Consider the following 22,449-nt stretch of genomic DNA (forward strand, 5'->3'; position numbering starts at 1 on the left):
ATCTAAACTGTGTATCCCCTCTTCAGGCAAAGGGCAAAGTGTGAGAGAGAATATTGCCCTTCGATTAGGAAAGGACGGGATACAACCCCAAAACTTCAAATATTTTAAATTCCTTTTGGGGAGCCAGGGGAACCCCACTTTCCCAATTTAAATGATCATACTAATGTGAAAAAATCCGGCGGGGGGAGGGAAAGAGAAATGCTTTTCATGAAGGAAGCGGAAAAGTTTCATAGGAGAAGAATTATCATAACGGAGGTAAAAATATGTGAGCAACAAAAACAATAACTAAAAATCCCGTTTTGCTGGCATTTTCTGTCTGTCTTTGTGATATGATTCAGGGGTGGAGGGGGGAGATCCTTGATATGCTACAGATAATTCTTATCAGCTCCCAGCAGCCTATTTCCAAAGTAACTGTTTTAATTACTCGCCTGTATCACCCTTCGTCCTAAGAGATGAGATACAAGAACCAGATTTATGCAGCGTAAAAAAACCAGGCTGTTATTTTTAAAAAATGCTCATATTTTAAAGGCAAAAGCAAGGCGCTGTTCCAAATCCAGATATTCGAATAAAAACAAGTTCCCTAACCTGAAAGGTCCTGTGTAATTCAAAGGGTTAGTAGCCGTGGAGTTCTCACGCACACGTTTTAATATAGATGGGGATTTGAACCCAGAGACGTTGTGTGTGTGTTGTGTTTTTGTTTTAATGTTGTAGAAAGGTCAGAGTTTCGGATAAATTTCTGTTCTTTGACAACTGCATTGCTATCTGCCGGCTAGTCAGATGTCTGTAGCGAGTAACCCCCAAACTCCACAATGTCTCAATACAGCCCTTTGAAAATGTATTTTGCTGAATGCTTATTATAGGCTAATGATGTTTTATTCTGCCTGCACCATTTAGATTTCATACTAAAGATGTCATTTTAAAGTCTGAGGGTAAGGGGGAAAAAAAAACCCTCACAGTTTTCTTCCACTGTAACAACCATATTCTGCATATTGAAAAATATGATAGACAGTGAGTAGATTTAACAAATAACTCAACCTTTTCAATATTGATTTAACAAAAAAGAGAGGGAGAGAATGTAAAAGCAGTAGTAGTAACAGCAGAGAGAATATAGGCTCAGCAACTCCAGAGGTTCTCCTCCTTATTATTACTATCCAGGGGTAATTTTTCATCTCTGCTAGCTAATCTTTGTTCCTTGTGAAGATAATGAATAGCCCAATCCTTATCTCCTGGGCTCCTGGAGGCTGCTGGAGAATGGGGTTGAGCAGGGTTGAAAATTGGTTCCAAAGTGCTGCTGAATAAATGGTGTTCCTTATCTCTGGCTTCCAGATTATCAGGACCCTTTCAAAACTCACACAACAAATACAGCCACCGCATCTAATGCATCATTTACCAGAGCAGATCTCCGCGTTTGATCGGCAGATAGGCAAAATCTATGTATTCCTTGCTTTGCTTAGCATGCATGCATGCTGGGTGTGTGTGCCCTGCATGTGTGTGCCCAGCCAGCGATTGTGCAGAAACGTACACACGAGTGTGTGTGTGCGATGCATGGGCTATCCGGGAGGCTGGGTATTTTTAACAGCTCATATTTTGTTAGCACTCCCCATTTACTCACTGTTATATTCGTTGTGTAATAAAGTGCGCTCCTCTCTGACACTAGCGAGAAAAATGGCACCAGAATATGTAGGTGGTGGTGGTAGACACACGTTGTAAGACTCCTTTAGATTTGGTTGAACCACTTAGGAGATGGCAAACTTGCCTGAAGAAATGTATATCTAATGCCACACACAGACCCACACCCACCCACCCCAAGGGGTAATCACAGGGAGAGAGATCGTTACTTTTATATCTATACACAGGTGGGTGTGGGAGAGGTTGGTTTTCGGTAGACAGACCGTTGTGATCTGGTCCCCCTTTTTGTGACTGGGTGGTACCAGCCTCTGTGCAGGGGCTGCCTCCAGTCCGAAAACATGTTGGGGTTCCCCTGCCTGGGAGAAATAAGCAGCGTTGCTCGCTTGCCTTCAGACCAGCTCCGAAAGCGAAGTCTAGTTCGGGGCGGCTGTTGTGCCCTGGCCTGCGGTCGCTGGCGCCAGGCAGCTGGAGGGCTGTTGATTTAGGACTGTTCAGGCACCAACTTGCCCCTGCTAGGATCTGGCACTCATTGGTTCGCCCCTTTTCTTCCCCAAACCCTCCAGCCTCGGGAAGCCACCTCCATTTCCGAGGCGCTGCCAGACAGGGCGCCCCGCGCTGGCCCGAGGCAGCGAAGGGGTTAACTCCCCGGGCAAGCCCAGCACACCGGCTCCGGCTTAGGGCGCTAAGTGGATGAGGAGCAGGTTGCGGCCGCCCGGCCATTTATCGGCTAGTGCTGGGTCAATAATCCCTAGCCAGCCCCTCTGCTGCGCTCAGCGCCTCCCGCGCGGGGCTGGCTTGTCCCGTCCCCAAGCGATTAGCTCCCGCTTTGTCGCCTTTAGACTGATTCGGATTCGTTCCGGAGCGCCCCGAGCCCTGGGGTCTGCGGGGCGACACGCGGGCTGGTGGGGCAGAGCCAAAGGCACCCGGCTGACCCCGGGGCAGGTAGGCGTGGGGAGTCCGGCCTCATTCCCTCCTCTCCCCGGGGCTGGCACCGCCCGGGACACGTGTAAACGGGGGCAGGTTCCCGTCCGAGCTGGAGGCCAGCGGGCACCGGGGCTGATTGCGGGAGCGGATCGCGTCCCCGCTGCCCCAGGCCTGGTTCCAATGTCCCGGGCTCAGCCGGGCAGTATTTGCCCAGGACAGCCCGCTCTGGAGGGGAGCCCAGAGCAGGGGTGGATTGTCAGCACCGTTACTAAGAGCCGGGGTCTTGCCCAGGGCACAGCGCCTTGTGTGACTGCGCTTCCCTCCAGCCTGGGACACGGGTACCACCAGCCCGAGCTTTTGCAAACATCTGCCTAAGGAAAGTGCCTACTGCACAGTGAACTGACTCCTCAGAGAGGGGCCTGCCACGTGCCCACGGAAGGGCCTTCTGGCCCCAAAGCCCCTGCAGAGCGGGCAGAGTTTGGTCGGGTCTGCCCCCAGCTCCCAGTTCCAGGGAGGTGCGAGGGAGAGGGAAACTATCCCTTCACCTGGAGAGACATGTTCGCTTTCCTTGGCTGTTCTCAGCCATCGGTCCTTGCACCTTCTTTGCAGAGTATTACTTTGATTTGCTGCCTGGGTTTTTTAAAAGTGTAAAAGGGGAACATTTCTAGCCGAGAAATATCTCTACAGCCCTTTCCCCCTTAGGTCTGAACCCAGCACAAAGACCTTGGCCAACTCCGTGGTTTGAGCATTGGCCTGCTAAATCCAGGGTTGTGAGTTCAATCTTTGAGGGGGGCATTTGGGGATTGGTCCTGATTTGAGCAGAGGGTTGGACTAGATGATCTCTTGAGGTCCCTTCCAGCCCTAATAATCTATGATTCTATGGGCTGAAGGGAGCTATGTGAGAAAATGCACAACCTTCTAGTCACACTTGGCTTCCCTGCTAGTACAAGACAAAGAGGAGAGGAGGTGTGCCCTATTTTCAGTTTGAAGAGGTGGGCTCCATTCCTGTATTGCTTTGCTTTCCATCAAGGGAGGAATGAAAACTTTAGTGGAAACTTGAAGGAAATAATAGCTCAGAAAAACCAGCCCAATGCTTCTGCCCCTATTAAAGAGTTTTGCAAATGTCCAACTTGTACTAATATTTTTTACAGCTACATTCACTGTTGTTCCCTGCAAAAAATGGACCTGTGTTAGTTTATTAATAACCTAAACATTAGGTATTAAAGACCTATGAGTGACACAGGATGACAAAAAGCTGTATTTTTCCAATATACACAAGCACACATTTAATAACCTTCTATTGCATCTCAGCTAGGCCTTCTCTCTGATGGTTCCCATGGCAACTGAGATAAAAAAGCAGCCATTTTCCATATCTCTATGAAAGTCTATTATATTGCAGGATTAGTTCATCTTCTGCTAAGGTCAAACACAAAGTCATACAACCTGAAATATTTAGAATCCATGTACATTCATTTTTTTGATATGCCCTTTCATTTTCCACGACAGAATGGGCTCCTCTGAGGTTTTATTCCCCAGAAAATGCAAAGCAATAAAAAAATCATGATTAGCCATTGATGAAAAGTTCTTTTTGTCTTCCTTTTTTAAACTATTGTTGCATAGATAGTGTATTATCCATTTATCTCTATCAACAGCAATGATTTCTAGTGATATTGAACATCTAATTGGGCTCTGTGAGATTTGCAGGCGGAGGGCGCCACCTTCTGGCCAGAATTGGAGAAGCATGCGAGTTTCCTAAGCAAGTGCTTTTGGTTTGTTTATGGTGAGGTAGGACTCAGAAGTTGAGCATGGGAAGAAGAGCCCATTTCATGGCCACCTAGGCTAGAAAGCTGCATTTAACATTGTTCTGCTACAGCATCATGTGCCAGGGAGATATGAAGAGTGTTCCTGCTTTGTCAGAAAGCCAAGAGACCAGCTCATGGATTGGAAAGGTAAGGCACATTTCCTGTGGCTAGGATTATTTAGCCTTCTCACTTTCAGTATGACCCATGCTCAGGTTCAGTCAGGCTAGCCAGTGGCTGTAATATTATTATTTATTGCACTAGCTAGTGGATTTGATCAGTGTAAAATAAAGATTCTTCTTTATCTTGCATAAAGAGTAGATGTGTCCGGTCCCTTCTTTTTCGGTTGATCCACTTCATGATAACTGTGGATTCAAGGAAAGGCCATGAGCAACAGACCTGTCTAGCACTTCACTCATTCTGTTGGGGAAAAGCAAAAGCTGGGCTTAATTATTAACTAAAGTAGGAAGAGAGTAGATCAATCCTGTTAGAGATAAATCCTCACCATACTGCTGCCTTTAACAGTCATAGCAATAGACACACACAGTTTTGCAAGAGATGAGATCTTAAGCATGTAAGAACGGCCATATTGGGTCAGACCAAGGATCCATCTCACCCAGTATGGTGCCAGATGTGTCAGGGGAAGAGAACGGAACCGGGCAGATTGAGTCCTCTATCCCCTTTTGTCCAATCCCAGCATCTAGCAGTCAGAGGTTTAGGGACACCAAGAGCATTGGGTTTCATCCCTGACCATCTTGGCTAATAGCCATCGATGGACCTATCTACCATGAGCTTATCTGATTCTTTTTTTAATCCAATTATACTTTTGGCCTTTACAACATCCCCCGGCAATGAGTTCCACAGGCTGTTGGCATTGTGAGAAGAAGTACTTCCTTGTGTTTGTTTTAAACTTGCTGCCTATCAATTTCATTGGGTGACCCCTGGTTCATGTGCTGTGTGAAAGGGTAACTAACTCTTCCTTATTCACTTTATCCACACCAATTATTGATTTTATGGACCTCTATCAAATCTCCCCTCAGTCATCTCTTTTCCAAGCTGAACAGTCCCTATTGTTTTACTATCTCCTCCTCCAGAAGATGGTCTATACTCTTAATCATTTTTTGTTGCCCTTATCTGTACTTTTCCCTATTCTAAGGTATCTTTTTTGAAATGGGGCAACCAGAACTGCACGCAGAATTCAAGGTGTGGGTGTACGATGGATTTATGTAGTGGCATTATGATGTTTTCTGTTTTATCTCCTATCACTTTCCTAGTGGTTCCAAACATTGTTAGCTTTTTCAACAGCCTTCTCTATAGTGTTCTATATAACCATTATTATGTGTTGCTAATGAGCCTTAAGAACTATGTCCCCACTTCATAAGTCCATCTTTATTCAGCAAAGCACTTAAACATATGCTTAACTTTAAGCGTGTGCTGAAATCCCATTGAAGTCAACCAGATTTAAATATGCAGCTAGAGTTAATCATGAGTTTAAGTCCTTGGGTGTATTGAAGCCTGATTATGTCAGTGAACTTTCTCTATAACTTCTTATTGACTAGGACATATTTGTAGAGGGTCTCTGATCACCAAACAGAGCAGACCCGTGCACAGTAATGGCTCAGATTAAATAAATGTTTCTTTTGGATTTCACAAGGGTGATCTCTCTACAGCTTCTTATAATATGCTAAAGAGCAACTTCACATTTCCGGTGCTTATGGCTCACTATGTGTTTATCTTCGCGACAATTGGTATCCATGTTCTATTTATTTATGCGGCGGTTTTGTCACGAAGATTGCAGGTTTCTGCTAACACATTTAAAAAAAAAAAAAGCCTTGTGTTCTATAAACACCACCATTTTCCAAGCTGACAGATTTGAATTGCTGCAACTAATCCATCCGGCCCAGCCTGGCATAAAGAAGTAAAACAAAGTCACTTGTTATCAAGCAGATATGGGGAGGGGTTTGGTGACACTTGGAAATGCCATAAAATAAAACCTGGGCAGGCTTTAGACACTTTGGTGGCAAATATGTTATCTCTACAACACAAAGAACTACAGCTCTTCCCTCCTCCAAGGTCAGAGCTGGGAACCTGGCTGAAAGGGAAGGTGTGTGTGCACATGGAGGTGCTGTTCTTGAGATTATTCAGGAATATCTAAATACGGGAATATCTGTGGGGGAAAGCAGGGGTGTGAAGGCAGCAGTAGCAGAGGCAGCTGGAGAACAGTCAGAGAGGAGAAGTAAGAATTGTTCTATTTCTCTCCCCGGCCCCATTTCCCAGCCCCCTTGTTATGGGTATCTGTACTGTTCAGGAGATAGCGGTGATAGTAGTGATGCTGGGTGGCAGGCAGCCCTGGATGGGCCATGCAAAGCAGCAGCAGCAGCAACAGAAGGTGGGAAGGACTGGGAAGTGGACAGCAGCGGATTGGAGGCCAGGCATCACGCTTTCAGCACAGACTCAGAACACCAGCCTAGTAACATTACAGTATCTCCACTGTGCTGTGTCATTGCTTTTGTGCTCTGAGTGTGTCACTTATCTCTTGCAATGAAATTCTTAGATCTCGCTGGCCTGAAATGGAATAAGAGTTGTGGTCTGTGTGGACCTCCACAGGGCCAGCATCTGGACTCATTTACATCTGCATTAGTTTCTAGTACTTGTGGTTGCAGAGAAAGGCCGGAGATTCTGATCTGCGTGCACCCTGAAGGCTCCAAAAGAGAGAGGCAAACTAAGTGAACACCATAATTAGTAAATTATTTTTTTGAAGTCTCATGGGATTTTGGGGATTGGCTTGTGATTTTTTTTTTTTTTTTTGAACCCTTGGGTTCAAAGCTGTAGGAAGGAGCCTTAAGTACAGGAACAACCAGGTCTACGAACAAAAGGGGAAACTACAGACAACTGCAACTGCAAAGTGTAATACTGTTCTGCCCAGGTTTTAGTAGCTTGCGAATGAATTTTTTTCTTTGTGACTCTCAGTTACCTTTCGTGCTCATGTGGTGAAGCACCGCAAAGCTTGTGACTAGAGCTGTGTAAGTCCAGAAGAATAGTGGTAATAAAAATAACTATGGAATACTTTTGGGATCAGAGCTCCTCTCTTGTTAAAGTTCACCCTGTTGTTAGAGACTGGGTATTACAGCATATGTTCCTATTTATTTATTTAATTACTAGCACTGATGGTGCCCGTCACCATAGTATCTGAGTGCTCTAGGTAAGGCACAGGTTGGCAGAAAAACATTTCCTATGTATAGGGATCTAATACCCCTAAGCCTCCCCGCTCCATGACATGACTGGAAAGGATAGAGGTGATGAGGATGCTAACAATGGGTGAATCAAAATGGAAACTGAGCTGACAGGGGAAAGCCTGGACCAATAGGTAAATCTTACAGTATTTTCTCATTGTAATTCACCTTGGGCTTTGGCAAACTACTCAAGTCAATAGCTGCTGGAGGCAAGGTCTGCTAATGGGAATGGCCTGAGCCCAGCACCCTTGAGACATTTGGCTTAGGCATTCTGCCTGAAAGCAGGCTGTGTGCCAGGATGGAGACCAAGAGATGGTCCCTGAGGTAGCTGGGCCCAGCCTAGCTCTTTGAATGTCCCTGCCTAGGGGTTTCTAGCAGCCAGTGCAGGATATGGGGCATGAGAATGCTATGCTCTTGCTGCCCCTGCCTGGTTGCAGCCACATTCTGCATTAGCTGATTTTTCTCCGCTGCAGGGAACTGCAGGCACTGTTTGGCAGAATTGAGTATGTGCTTCCCAGTCTCTGCTCAGAAGAGCTCGAGCACTGGTATAAAAGGAGGGTTTGCTGGAGGGACATCAGCAGAGCTGTGTCACAGGCTTAGGACTCGAACAGTAGGGGAGGGGAGAACCTGCTGATCAGGCTTACGATGTATTGGCAGAACTATGTAGGGCAGCTGGAACTGTGCCTGTCTGCCCTAAGCAGCTGGTACAATGCCCATCTTTCCTATGCCTGTCCAGAGAGCTATCAGTCCCCCACTCCCATCCTCATTCACTGAGTTGTGATATAAATGTAAAAAGACCAAGAATGACCAATACATTGGCTGAAAACCCATAAATCAGCTTAGGTTACGTTTGCTTATTACCGCTTATTACCACTTATTACCCCACCTCCCAGCAGGAGCAGGCTGGGCTTTGTCCTGAGGAATGTTGGGTTAGCAGAGTGCTGACAGCAATCTGTCACCCATTCTGCCAGAGAATGGGGTTTGTTAGCAACCACCAGGAGCTAATGATTTAAATGACTGCCTCAAAGTGAACAAGCAGTAACTACTGACTTTGCACAAGGTGCTCTCATTGTTAAGTGGGGGGGGGGGGGGATGTTTTCCAGTTAATGAACTAGGCAGCTGCATGCACAGATTACTTTGGTTTGGTTACCATAGGGCTGGTAGGGAGCAGGTTCACAAAATGCATTGATAAAGTGCTTTCTAGATGAGCACAGAACTCTAACATCAAATAACTTTCTAAGCTGTTGAGTCAAGAGCTTTGCGTGCCAAAAAAGTCTAAATCTCCTCTGTTGCACACACTAGATGTGGCCATTCCAAAGCTAAGGCTGTATCTACACTAACCATTTTGCCTAATTTCCCACTGGTTCAGCTCCATGGATGATTGCAATGGTGGGAGCCATAGTGTAGACTTAGATCTCTTGGTAGCTGGCATTTTAACACCATGTCAGCTAACCCTGCTCGGAAAAGGTCTAAAAGACGTGGTGGATGCCAGCACTATCCATATGGGCATTCCCACCATTGCTACAACCAGAGGTAGCAATGATAGGCAATTGCGTCATAAATAATTAGTGTAGATGCTGCCTGAGGCTCCAAAGTTCGAGTTAAACAGCTGGGCCCTTTTCACAGGTGGTCCTACGTTGAACCTGAAAATATTTTGCATCTACTTGCTCATAGGTCCTCTAGTTGTGTTGAATACTACCTTTGGATGAAACTGTAAATTGTCCAGAGTGGGTGGAAGGTGGCAGAGAGATCGCTGTCCTCTATAAACATGTTACATTAAATTATTGTTCAAAGAAAGCACAGAACAGAACCAAAGAACTGATGTGAAGTAAGCTTGTCTGAATTGAAAGAGCTGCTGATTAGTGCATTCCCAGGCTCCTGTGAGCCTATGGAATTGTTACAGCAACACACAAAAAATACCTTAAGATTAGAGGAAGTGTCCCTGGATGGGAGCATCAGCTCTTTGGTTTGATGGGACATGCTTACTGCCTCCTTTGAGACATTGCCTTCCTGGGTGCACTTGGCAAATCGCTTGTGCATGGCCAGAAGCATCAGCCTACATTGTCCTGCTGGCAGTCACCATCCCATACACTGGGAGGCACAGGGAATTTATCTCTTGGACCTGAATGATGTTCTGACCAGAAGGGAGAGGAAGGATATCAGACAACATCACTGTCCCCACGGCTGAGTTCTAGGCAACTCTTGAGATATAAATATAAGGTTGCTTCCATTAGCCCATCCCCAGTGAGTCGGCTTCATCCTCATCCTATTTCCACCTACCTCTTTTCTCTCTCTCTCTGTTTGACGTCACACACAGGGCAATCCTAGCAACTGATCGACACGCTGCTCTGGACCAAATGGCAAGTGAACCCCGATGCCTCAGCAGCTGACTGGTAAGGCCCTGTCTTAATGGGTAAAAAGGGTGTATTTTCAGTCATGTTAGCTTATTTTGAATGAAAAACACACTCCTTTGCCTTGTCTAGACCAGGAAAAAGGTGCTTTCTTCTGCTGAATTAGCTGAAATCCCATGTTAGTTGAAAACCCCACATAACACAAATATGGATGCAGTTTAATGACTTGATTTAGTAGAACGAGTTATAGCCCAGGCTTGCCCAAGATGGAGACTGAGGCCTAGTCTAGCCGAGGAGTTAACTAATATATTTTAAAAGTCTAGGTATGCTGCCATGAACATCTTCTAAACTGGTTGCTTTAAAGTTTATAGGGAGGCTTAGGCTTTAACTTGAGCGGTTTAGCCATGTTACTATATATGCTCATGCCCCTATAGATATATACATGCCTTGTCCACACTAGCAATCCAGAATTCTTACAGACATTACAAGGACAAGGAGAAAACTGGTCAAACTCCTTTTTAAAGGGCCATCTTCTCTTTTAACAATCCCATTTATTCCCTCTTCCTCTATTCCTATAGACTGGGATAGTCAATTATTTTTTGTCAAGATCAAATTTCTTGATCAAGGTATGGTCAAGGCCCAGACGCCACAGAAAATAATACAAAAATAATAAGTAAATAAAAAGATTTCAGGGTTTGCTCAAAAGCATCTGGCAGTCTGCATCTGGTTCACATTCTGCCTATTGACTACCCTGAAATAGATGTTTAAAGGGGAAAATAGAAGAAGAGGGAATAAGTGGGATTGTTAAAAAGATGGTATTTGAAAAAATGTTTGACCAGTTTTTTTTTCCTTTTTTCTTTTAATGTGTGTAACGGTGAAAAGAATTTTTGCTTGCTAGTGTGCAAGTGAAACCAAGACTCTCGCAACAAAGCCCTAAACCCAAATAAAGTTGAGTGTTGTGGCAGCGAGAAAAAAGTAGCAAATAAGGGAACTATCTAACCTCCCAACCCCTGATCTAAACCTCACAACAACTTACACATGCACACGGCCTCATTCGTCTCTCTCTTGCAGTGGTGCTAATCAGGAGTTAACTTTGGTGAAGTCAATGCGCCTGATTCACCATTACCCTGCTCGTTGGTGAGTAATTTACTCTGGTGCAACGTGAACTTTCCGATTTGCACTGACTGGGACAGCACAACAGAGAATCAGGCCTCGTGTTTAACAACTTCTGCCAAGAAGCAAACCAGATTCAGGTTAGTTGAGATATTGCCAGTCAGGATTGAAGTGCTGTGGCAGAGCTGAATGGGAAGACCAGGACTGGAATAGTAGAGGCTGCTGCGGGTCTGGATGGAGGTGTATGGACAAAGCTCTGTGTATGGGAGCCCAGGGCTGGAATATCCGAATAGAGGAGCTGCCTGCAGGTTACAAATGTGGTGTGTTGGCAAAGCTGAATGTATGAGAGCCCAGACGTGAAATAGCAGAAAGTGCTGCAAGTTAGGACTGAGATGCACTGGCAAAGCTGTATGTGTACAAAGCTTGCATAGCACCTGCCTGCATTATACATCAGTGTCAAGTTTGCACACAACAAACTTGAAATACAAAAGAAAGAAACGTATTGGGTCACAGTCCTACTAAAAGCATAATCACCTTGATGCTTAGCCAGCTTCTAACATCTTCAAAATACCCTGTGTATTATTGAATGTATTTTAATTCCATGGGAAAATCCTAGGACTTCTCAGCCTGTCTTGTGGGGTGATGCACCTGTAAATGCTACCACTGCCACTAGAAGGGATGCATGGGAAGAGGGGCAGCACAGCAGCAAGCGGGTGGCATTGCTGACTTGTCTTCCCTTTGTGACTCTTTGCGTTTGTCTCATGCTGAGCAAAGTGAAAAATCTTTTCAGATATCCTAGCAAAGCACAAAGTCATTTACAGAAAGAGAGAGCAAGAGAGAGACATAAGCATTGTCACACTGGATCAGACATGATGTCAATCTAGCCCAGTAGCCTATCTTGGACAGATGCTTCAGAGGAAGGTGTAAGAATCCCTCAGTTGTCAGGTGTGAGAACATCTGTCCCTCATGTTAGGTGTCATCCTGATCTCTAAGAGGGATATGATCCCTCATATTTTCACAGTGTCTAGGTGACTCCACAAGGGTCAATATAATGAAGAACTGGTCTTATTCTGACATTAACTCCTGATTCTCCCCAATGCGAGAGAGAAGAGAATCAGGCCCTGTGCTGAATTATGCTAAGCCGTGTATTTGAAAGATAACGCCAATCAGCCAAATGTTAATGTCTCTTAGGATTTTATTTGTGTTTCCATATTTCAGTATATTTGGTCCTACTGTATAGTTTAATAGACACTTTTCAGGGACCTTCTAGCTTCCGCATCTTTCATTCACGTTCAGACCTATTTTAAATATGTGTGGATGCCTTGTTATGAAAAGAGCACCCCATTCACAGAAGCGATACACTGTCTCCACATGGCTGATAAAGGCGGCTTTTCGTTATAACCCCAAACTGCCATTTCCAATGTGACAGGCACATAACTGGGAAAGTCAGCTCGGCTCAATAAATTCTATGAAGTCTGGCTGGCACTGATGCTCCCTGATAAGGCAGACTCAAGACAAGACAGGCCTGTCAAGTGAGCTGGGCTAGCCAGCTCGTTGCTCATCTCGTCCAGACGAAATCAGGTAAAATGGCCTGGTGTGTGGCATGGGATGGGCAGGAATATGAGCTTCGGTAAAGTTCGTCCTTGACCTTTCCCTGCTGACTCTCAGTGATCTGTCAGTTCTCCAGATTCCTAAATAAATACCCAGTTTTTCTTTAATTTAGCAATGTGGTGCAAATGTACAATTTCCAGCCATGCACATGACACACTCGCGCAGAGATGAACATCCACACAGAGAGTCATGCTCATACACACACATCGCACAGGCAAACACACTTGCACAGAGACCCACCCAGATGAAAAGACCCTTATACAGACACAAGCAGAAGTAAGTATTCCTGCAGAGAGAGGGAAAGAGAAAAATGTGTTCACAAACGGAGAGATCACCCCTTATACACCCTGAGGCAATGCTCTCCCAAACATGCTTTTACTTACATATAGTATTCACAACACACAGAGCCACATTAATACAAATACAGCTACACACACATCACACCGCAGATGCACGTAGACACACACTCTATCTGTCCTTATACAACTTATACGTAGTCCGACAAAGACATGCATACTTGTACACCCAGGTACATATACCCTGCTGGCTAGTATGGTGTGTACAGGCTAGAAAATGCTGTTGTTTTAACTTAATAGACAGAGTTCATAAATCATTTTTTCACCAAATAAAAGTCCAAACCCTTTGTAAGAGCTTGTCATACCAGCCTGGGCAGGACCCATTATTAATGTTTTTCAGCCACCCCTCGTCCTGGAATCAAACCTCCTCTTTAAAATTCTGTCATGTTAAATATTGACAAGTGTTGATTTTGGCCAGTGAGAAGCTGAGTGCTGGTTGTAGGTAGGAACTTTGTATATTTAGTCTGGCTTGCACTTTATTTTTTCCTTTCATCAAATTAGTTCAGCTGTATTAAAAAAGAAAAGAAAAACTATTTGACAATCTAAGACTCTGGGTTAAAATTGCAGCGTTGCTTTAAAACAACAAGAAATAGCTTACAAATGTAATACCATGTGTGTAAGGACAAGAATGGGCTTCACCAGCCACAATAGCAGGGGCACTGCATTTAAACACTGCCTTTGCAGATGAGAGCAAGAGACTCCACTTGTAATTTCAGAACCCTTATTGTTTATCTGTTTAATTTATTTCAGTTTGGGTAATTACTTTCTGCCTCCCTAAAATTATTTCCCCTGCAGTGCTGATTGGATCCAGGATTCTTGTTTGCTTCCTGTCTTAAACTCTTGTGTAGCATTGCTGTGCACTGTTAAACACCTGATAGGTTCCACCCAAGAGTGGGCTGCATTTCAGTAGCAGGGGAACAGATCAACATAAAGTCTGTAAAGGGTGGAATGCTCAAAAGGAGGTCACCTCCTAACTTCTGCTTAGGTACCTACCTTCCACTGACCTGAGCAGAAGTGAGCTGCCTAAACAAAAGTTAGGAGGCAAACTCCTTTTGACCATTGCACCCAAGAGTGCTTTGGAATCTTGCAGAATGGAAGGTGATAGAGAAACATTATTTACTTTGATCTCCCTGTCTACGCATATTTAGCAAAGACCCTCATTCCCTCTTCCTGCCCCTACTCTATCCATCCATCCTATCATGTCATGTCAATCACTGTAGTACCTGACCCCCCACAATGTCACAGACTAGATGGAGTCAGACTGTAGAGGGGATACTTTGTTCTAACTACAGTGGTTTGACTCCATTACTATAGGTCCCAACTCAGCAAGTTACTTAAGCACGTGCCCAATGAGACTACTCATATGCTTAAAGTTTGGTGCCTTGCTGAAACAGGGCCATAGATACTATGAAATCCCTTCCCTGGGGTTAGCAGCTGCAGGGGTGAATTTTATCTGGATAATTATTACAATTTACTAAATAAGTTTGTCAAAGAGGGGCCCCAGCTGAAAAATTGGGAGGTGAAGTTTGAACACCCCAGAACTGAGGGGTGTTTGGCTCATGGTCCATCTTTAGTATTTAATAGTGAGCTGATGATCATATAAAATAGAGACTGCAGAGTCTCACTTTACCTGCATTAATGCAATTATTAAATGCCAGATATCAACTGATCATTAACAGCCTTTTTATAGAGGACTGACTTGCGCTGTACAGTCATTAGGCTGCGCTAACAGTTTCATGAATCATGCGGTGAGATTTACACAGCACATTCCCAGTGAAAGACTGACCATGTCAGTGAAGGCTGATAGGTTACTGGCCACTGTTTCAGAGCCAAATGGAGCTGAGTTTATGAAACTTCAGGAAATTAATAACATGCTCATGTCATCATCTTGCCTTTTTAAAATTGAATCCCTCTGTGCTGTGATCGGAGGAGATGAGAGATTCCATCACAGAAACCAGAGTTGGAAATAATAATGGAAAACTCCAAAGAGTATACGACCTTGGAAGGAGAGTCAGGCCAGAATTCAGATGCTAGTCATGTAATCACAGGTACATGTTTATGCCCAGACAAAGACACTGGGGTCTGCCATGGCCCAAAGATTGGAGCAAGATACAGGGTTTTAAGTGTTTGATCAGAAACCTCAAGTGAGGAAGAGAACAAAAATAGCCAAGGCAAGGCATATATTTCTGTAGCCCCATTTATCCCATAGTGCTTCATGGCTTGTACAATACAGAGGGGTCATTTCACCCACCTCTGAGAGGCAGCCACTCTGTGTGACAGCAACATGGTGCAACCACGAGGACAGGAAATGATGACAAATCCCATGTCCACTTGAAGTTACAAGGCAGAAGTTAGTAGACAGGGAGGACAATAACCCAAAGTGGAGCGTGGCCAGGATGCTGGGGCTAAGACCCTTTCTCTTACAAAAAATGCCATGGAATCCAGAGCACCTTACATGGACCTTGGTTTTGTAACTCATCTTAACCCGATGACAGTCCTTGCTTCAGTACAATTCTCCTAATTCTGTGCTGCTGTGTTGGGCTGAGATAGTGGTTCAGAGGAAGGAGTCCTGTATGGCTAAGAATCAGCATATTATAGGGCAGCAAACATCCTGCCATCTTGTATAATCTGCATAACGCATATATTCCCAGGTGTTGTCTTTATAGGGTCAGGCCTCTCTATATGTATATTTCTGGTATCAGGCAATCTTTGTGATCTGTCGGGCAATGTCTGCTGCTTCCTTGCTCCAGACTGCATGACGTTGCATGATATCAGCAATGCTGCTTTAGGACTCAAGGATCATCATGTTCATGGAACTTCTCTGAGGCTGAAATGCCATTCCTGTGTTGAACAGATAAGAAAGTGACAAAGTTAATGCAACAAATGTGTGGCCTCCTGGGATCTTCACTGCTCCAAAAGGACAAACCTCCTGCTATTTGAACTAGAGGAGACTCTCCATTAGCTGCTAGCTGTATACGCCCAATGTGCACAGTTGAATGGTTCTAACCCTATCTTGCGGAGGGCAGTGGCACATATCTGCACTACACAGTTTGTTGACATGATCCCCACCCTAGACACAGTGAACTAGCTGTGCCATGCCTCTTCTGCCCATCTCTGTTGTAGAAAGTGGCTTCATTTCCCTCTCTGGTGTTCCCCATGCCTCAGAAACATTCTTTTCACTGAAGGTTTGCAAGGCCATCTCACAGGAGATATAGACCCTCTGTCTAGACAGGATCTGGGCTGCCCACTGCCCCTCCTCCAGCTTCCACTGTCTTCAGTTACCTTCTGTATGCAGCCCGGTGACAGACTCCATGATTCTGGGGTAGCAGGACCCAAGAGTTTCTCTACGGGGTTAGCCGCCCCTTTAAGTTTACAAGACATTCTGGAGTCGTATAGTCAAACCTTCACTTGACACCCTCCACCCCCACCCTTCTCTCCCTATCCCGTGGGCTCCTGGACTGGTCAGTGTACTGTGAGATCATGATACTGGCACCCCAGTGCCAGCTCGTCAGCTGTCTGTCCAGAGCCAAGGCAGGTGTGTTTCTTCGCCTGTCAAACTACGACTGTTGTTGCAGATTGTGGGATGCCAGTTTCCTGATGAAGCTGTAATTAAATAGTCAGATTGTGCCCTCTAGGAGGGGGTGCTGAGTGAGATTTGGCACCCAGGCTTTTAATTTCTGCAATTGTTGATTCCTTTTGGAAAGCTCTGGCCAGGCAGTGCACTCACATGTATGAGGAGTGAGTCCCTCACAGGACATGGAGGGAGTGAGGGGGGATTTGAAATATTTTCTAACAGCTACTTTTGTAACTTTAGTAAAATCAAAGCAAAGCGTGTCAAAATTCCCATCAAGACACATTTAACTTCCCTTATTTCAAGACAAAGTGTCTTTGCCTGGAGGCAGGTTTTGAGTTTGCTGCTAAGGCCTGGAGAGACTATTGGATTACAGGGCAGAACAGAGCCTGAATCTGCTCTCTTTGGGGGTAAGGCCTTTTCTAATCAGGATCAACTTAGTTCTATCATCTGAATTATTAGTCTTGCCCCATCTACTGCCTGAGGAGGAAGAAGAGGAGGGAAAAGAGCAATTGTTGTGGGGCTGAGGGTGGCTAACTAGACAGACCAACCTGTGGTGTGATGATCGTGCTGTGTGAACAATGGAACGCTATACACACCATTTTGGGGTTTCCCCTGGCTTTCTGAAAATGCTATGTTTAGCCTTGACAATTTGTACCTCACAGCATCTATTGTCCAAGGATCCCAAAGTGTTTTGCAAATGTTAATTAAGCCTCACAATGCAACTCTGAGAAAGGCAGGAGTTATTATCATGGCTTTACAGACAGGGAAACCGAGGCACAGAGCACTTCCTGCACGACTCTTCCAACGTCACACGAGGACGCCACGGCAGAGACTACCAGTAATAGAACCAGGAGGCATGGCCTCCAGACCTGTGTGGTGACTACTAGATAGTGCTGCCTTTTTAATAGGTACAGTGTCACAGCTGTGAAATAGAGCCTCCTGACAACACCATAAGAATATATATGTAAAATGAATTCTTCATTAACTAAGGTAGACAGCAAAGTCTCCCTTTCCTGCTGGCAAAAACCAGCACCTCCAAGTCCTGGCTTGCATGTTGTCAAAGGGCTATTTCAGTGTTACCGCATCCAAGCTGTAAAATGGATTTTGCATGTGTGAGGAAAAACTCCAGACTAATGTGTTCTCTATTGTTGCTCTATTTTCTTTTAAAATTGTCATCATGTTTGGGAATGCTCAGGCCCCCGTCCTGCAAACACTAATGCCTGCGCTAGACTTTACAAATATTCACTTTAAGACTGTATGCTCTTTGCAGGAGGCACTGTCTCTTCTTGTCGGCACTGGGAGGCAGGTAGCACACTTTGGACAACTGTAAAATAAATAATAATGCTAAATTCCTATGTTATGGACTGAACAGTGTATTAGACACTGAGTTGATTGTGCTGTTGATGTGGTAAGAATTAGCACAGTCGTACTGAGGAAGGACAGTCTTATGGCTAAAGGAACTTGCGTTCTAAATCTGACTCTCTGTGGCCTTTAGCAAGTTAGCTATGCCAGCTTTTTCAAGCATGTCTGCCTTAAGCTAGTGATCTATGTCCATATGTGGATGCCAAGAGAAATGGTCTAATTTTTCAGAGGTGCTGCACATGCACAGTCAGTCAGTTCAGGTGCTTTGATGTTTGAAACTGGGTTCCCAAAATCAAGGGGGGAGCACTTGTGAAAATTAAATTTTGGCCACATTTGCAAAAGTAGCTTCTAATTTTGGGTGCCTCAGTTTCTAACATTAGCTTGAGATACTGAGCTACCTAACACTAGGCACCGAAAAGCAGAGAAACCGGAAATTAGAGGCCAATTCTGAAAATGTGGCACTCGGTTGGTTAGTGATTGATTTATAGAGACTGAGATTTAAATGTGAGAGATGAAGCCAAGAGTACAGACTGAGCTTCACAGCAGCAGGTGAAGATGATGATGTATTTGATTTGGTACAGGATAAGCCATTCCCTGAAAAACTATAGAAAAACCAGAAAAAGCTCTGTGTGTGATTAGTTAAGGAGGAACCAGTTTATAGTGAAGACTACAAAACAAGGAATTCTGGGAGTGATGAGGCCAGACAGAACTACAGAACAAGGCAGGTTGGGAACCTGACCTTAGTGTCTGGAAGCAGTTTGACTACTGAGTGAAAAGCTAAAGTTAGCTAAATATTTGGGGTGCTGTCCCGATAGGCCCAGGCTTTGCAGGTTTCCAGCTGTGCTGGTGAGTGATGGGCAGGGATACCCTAGGGCCAGGCATTGAGGGACAGCTACAGAAACTAGAACAGGAGACTAAAATATAATTATTCCCTAACTTGCTGTTTGATTCAGCATGAACCCAGACCTGACAGTCTATGTGGAAAAAAAAGAAAAAATAAGTTCTCAAATTCCACCTCTGAAAATCAATGTCTGCAAGGAAAATCGTTGCAACAAGGGATTGATCCTTTACCTCTATTACTGTGGTCTTGACTTTGCCAGTTGCAAAGCATAAACCAGACTGTGTCAAGTGAGCAGTGCAGGGATTGCAGTGCTGCTGCTGATGTGGCAGTTCATGGAAAGCAGATAATCCAGCAATCAGGTAGGTCTAGGAAGTCATTTGAGACTGTCAGAGGATATTGTGCTCCTTGGCAACTGTAGCAACAGCTGCTTTTGCTAGCTCCCTGGTTGCTAAAGTCTCCCCTCCACCTTATTGCTGACTGCCGAGTAAAAGAGCCTTCAAAGCACAAGATTTAAGGAACATATTAACATTCTGCTCCAAGGAAACCTCTCCCATAAGCTAATGTGGGGTTGCCCCCATTACCACACTGAGATTGCTTCCAGGCTCGGTGCTGTTTGCATTATGCCCTTGTGAGGTTGGGTCAGCCCCTGGCTATATTTCAGGACTATTTTAATGCCCTGCAACCTGTGACAGACCCCCATTAAACAGCGTCCAGCAGTTACCCCAACGTGGTGTTTATGAATTTCTTCCAAAATAAGCAAGATGCCCAGGTACATGGCAGCGAGACACGTGGGTAATACTCTTGATGTATGCTTGTTCAGTGACTGTCATGCAGCGTGGTATAATTCAGCGTGATTTGCAGTCTGTTCAGAAGAGGACTAAGGTTGGAATAGCAGGTACTGCAGAAGATCAGGATTGAGAGTGGAGGTGAGGCCTGGAACAGGAGGGGGGCTGCAGAGCAGGCCTGAGGTGCACTGGCAGAGCTAGGGAAAAGAGATTATTTGCATAATACCTTGCAAGCACTTTAGAACACTAAAATTCACCCATATTTTATTGTTTTTGAAGGATCCTTTAACATTCTTGGGTCACCAGGAGAAACACTGATGCTGCAGTGCCAGAGTGAGACGAAGCTGTGCTAGCTAGCACCTGTCATGGCGTTAAGCCAATCCATACCCACCATAACAGGGCTTGCTGGTGGTCTCTGACAAGATCAGCCTGTAACAGGTTTGAGCAGGTGTCATGGTATAATTCCCCACTCTGAACCTTAGCGTCCAAACGATGAGATACCAGCATGAATTCCTCTAAGCTCAATTACCAGCTTTGTACTTGTAGCGCTGCCACCAACCAGGAATTCCAGTGCCTGGTACACTCCGGTCCCCCCAAAATCTTGCCCGGGGACCCCCAAGACCCCGTCCCTCTGAATCTTAACACAAGGAAAGTAAACCCTTTCCCTCACCATTGCCTCTCCCAGGCTTCCCCTCCTTGGGTTACCCGGGAAGATTACTGTGATTTAAACTCCTTGAATCTTGAAACAGAGAGGAAAATCCACCTTCCCCCCTCCTTCTCTCTCTCCCTCCCAGACTCTCCCTGAGAGAGAAAGTAATCCTAAAACAGAGAGAAAATAACCTTTCTCTCCCCCTTCCCTCCTTTCTCCCCACCAATTCCCTGGTGGATCCAGACCCCGTCCCCTGGGGTCTCACCAGAATAAAAAAACAATCAGGTTCTTAAACAAGAAAAACTTTTAATGAAAGAAAGAAAAACAGTAAAAATTATTTTTGTAAATTTAAGATGGAATATGTTACAGGGTCTTTCAGCTATAGACACTGTGAATACCCTCCCAGCCTAAGTATACAAGTACAAATTAAAATCCTTTCAGCAAAATACACATTTGAACTCCTTCCAGCCAAATACACATTTGCAAATAAAGAAAACAAACATAAGCCTAACTTGCTTTATCTACCTAGTACTTACTATTCTGGACATATAAGAGACTGTATCAGAGAGACTGGAGAGAAACCTGGTTGTATGTCTGGTCACTCTCAGAACCCAGAGAGAACAACAACCAAAAACTAACAGCACACACAAAAACTTCCCTCCTTCAAGATTTGAAAGTATCCTGTCCCCTGATTGGTCCTCTGGTCAGGTGACAGCCAGGCTCACTGATCTTGTTAACCCTTTACAGGCAAAAGAGATATAAAGTACATCTGTTCTATTAACTTTTACTATCTGTTTATGACAGCAGGATTGACAAAATCATCTACGGGCGGCATGTGAAAGGCACCACAGAGCTGCATCATCAAACATCACAAATACAGACTTCCCATGCACTGAGTAGAGCCGACTGTGCATCAGGGTTCGGACTTCGGAGTCATATGCGTAGCCATAGACAAGAACTGGGACAATATCGTCATCAGCGATGGACTACCCACCAGATTCAAGTACTAGAGAACAGTTTTGGAAGTGTCTGAATTGCTTATCACCATTATTTCCCATGTGGGGAAGCCGCCAGCTGAATGCTAGGAAATCTCTCTATATGGGAATAGTAAAATTTACACTGAAGGGGACTGAATAACTCAGGGAGTTTAGAATATGACGACCCATAAGCCACTGGTTCCATTTCCACCCCAGGCCAGTAGTGTTTAAAAGTCATTTGCAACTGTTTAGTAGCCCTGGTGCATAAGCGGTGGGCATAATAGGCCAGTGGAGGCAAAGCCTCCCCTGGAGCGCCTGCCGACACTGGACGCCGGGTAACAGGTTTTGATGGTTTGTACAGGCTGGGCTTCCACCAGAGGAAGTTTTTATTATGTGTCATGCAGGTCCTTGGACAGCTGAGGAGGTGGTATCTGCTACTCAGCTTCCTGGTCTCATCAGTAATCTCCCTGGACTCTAGAGAGATTACTGATGAACCCAATTTGTTAATCTCTAAGGTGCCACAAGTACTCCTGTTATTTTTGATGAACCCAGGAAGCTGAGTAGCACATACCACCTCCTCAGCTGCCCTGGAACCTGCATGGGGTATATAAAAAGCTCAGGTTCTTTGGAAAGAGCTTTTGCTTTTCCCATGGGGCAGCTCGGGGTCTTGGCTGGAGCAGCTCAGGCTGGTCTGGGGCTCCTCCAGACCCAGGAGGCTTGGGGCTCTGGCCATGGGGGCCTCGGGCAGAAGGGGCCGGGCCGGGGCTAGCCTCCCCAAAGGGTAGGTCCACCCACGGCCAATGGCCTGGTGGGAAATGAGTCTGTCTCAGTGCGTTTCCTAGAGGGCAGGGCTCAACATCACATTTTGGTTGACTTACTCCCTTATTGACAGTTTCAGCCGAGGGGCCACAGACAGGATGAGCTGTGATATCTGAGCTCCCTGTCTCCCTTAGTGATGGTTTCCATTAGTACTAGTGTTTTTGCAAACCAGGGTGTTGGTCCTGCTTATGTGGTATATTATGTTGCGTGTGCTCTGTAGATAGGGGACTTTGGTTTCCAGGGCTGTTGCTGTAGCACTTTTAGTCACCACTACGTTCATTTTTAAAAAAACATACCACTCACCACCAAAGCAGTGGTGTATAATTAGGGCCTGGCATTTGATTCCTGAGCTAAGTTCCCTCTAAGCTGCACAGCCACGCAGCAGGCTATCAAGGGCTGCACAGGCACGCAGTGGGGAGAGACTCT

At 45.1% G+C, this 22,449-nt stretch overlaps 1 protein-coding gene across 1 annotated transcript in view; it reads left to right on the top strand.

The window, feature by feature from the left end:
- The window catches only part of LOC127053580 (histone H1.10), a 200,927-nt gene that overhangs the window by 14,178 nt on the left and 164,300 nt on the right, over positions 1 to 22,449 (top strand). The window lies entirely within an intron of this gene.

Source organism: Gopherus flavomarginatus, chromosome 6, assembly GCF_025201925.1.
Source record: "Gopherus flavomarginatus isolate rGopFla2 chromosome 6, rGopFla2.mat.asm, whole genome shotgun sequence".
NCBI lineage: Eukaryota > Metazoa > Chordata > Testudines > Testudinidae > Gopherus > Gopherus flavomarginatus.